Here is a 1,552-nt window from a genome sequence, read left to right as displayed (position 1 = left end):
AGAAACTCTAATAATTGGTACAGTGGGACACACCCTCAGACAAGCACCTCACGTTAGTTTGCGGAGTATAGATGTAGATGATGATCCTTAACAGTGTTTCATCAATTAACACCAGTAGGATATAATTAAGTTTATTTTCATTAAACTTACTTTCATTATTTGATCTTCATAATAATTACAACTAACTTACAATGTTACTGGAGGTAGTGAGCACTTATTTAGTGGGTGGTGGTGCGGGCATCATCACTTATACACAATGATAATTTGTAAATTTGCATCTAATTTATTATTAACAGAAATTAAATAAATTAACCCTTTCGTGGTTGATGGGTCATATAAGTCCCACTAACTTTGAGCGCCAGTTCGAGTGTCGGGATATATGTTACCCAACTCTGCATGGTGCTGCCATCTAGGGACAACTGTACTGAACCTGAGAAAAAATCGGGACTGCACTGCAAAGGCAGGAGTGCTAGTTCTGCAAGCTTCACAGAAGAGCTTCTGTAAAGTTTGGATGGTAGGAGACGGGATACTGGCAGAAGTAACGCTGTGGGGATGGGGCGTGAGTCGTGCTTGGGTAGCTCAGTTGGTAGAGGACTTGCCCGCGAAAGGCAAAGGTCCTGAGTTCGAGTCTCGGTCCAGCACACAGTTTTAATCTGCCAGGAAGTTTCATATCAGCGCACACTCCGCTGCAGAGTGAAAATCTCATTCTGAGAACAAAAGTTGTTTGCACTGCTTGTGTTGTATCACTTTTTGCCACACCATGTTTTTCCAAGTTTCATGGAATGTAAAGTTTTGTAAGTATTTCTCATGTATCACGAAAACTGAAATGTAATGAATATTTTTTACACTGGCTCTACATGCGTGTATAATTTGTAGTTATTTTATTCTCCACAAAATCCAGTTTCTGGCTAAAAAAAATAATATTACAAAATCAGTCAGTCAGCAGAAAAGGTATCTCGCGTTGGTTCTTGGGACATATGTGTCCCACTTCCTGTTGTGAAAAAATGGAGAACTTAAAAAATATTTTGGTGGTGAAAATATAATAATGGGACTGAAAAGAAAACGTTTTCACCATAATATTTTTAAAATCTGTAAAAAATGAATTTTGTCCATGAAAGGGTTAAAATTACTTATTTTCATTTGTTTACCCTGAAGTTACAGCGAGTCTTCCTTCAAGTGGAACAAATAATTTCGTGTTCGTATTTCTTGTGAGTTAATGAAGGTACAAAGCGAAGTAGTTCATCGAAACTTTCAACGTTCATTCTAAAATATTGAAAAAAATATCTTTCGACTTTGTTGAAGTTGTAAAACTTTTTACTCATGATTTTGTCACACCAAAGGGCGTGACCTCAGTATTCTTTCTTAAGACATTTTCTTTTACGTTCCCTCAGTTCCCAAATATCGACCCTCTTTCCACAAGCCTGGACGACAAATGACCCTCGCCGTTATTTATGTGACAAAAAAGTATCGACTATCGCAGTAAATGTAGATACTAGATTACGACTTTACGAGCTACATTGAAATATTGGTGTCCTCACTGTGCTCACTGCTC

The sequence above is a fragment of the Schistocerca americana genome, chromosome 5 (genome assembly GCF_021461395.2).
Source record: "Schistocerca americana isolate TAMUIC-IGC-003095 chromosome 5, iqSchAmer2.1, whole genome shotgun sequence".
In the NCBI taxonomy this organism is placed as follows: Eukaryota; Metazoa; Arthropoda; class Insecta; order Orthoptera; family Acrididae; genus Schistocerca; species Schistocerca americana.
Note: the sequence above shows the minus strand (reverse complement) of the source record.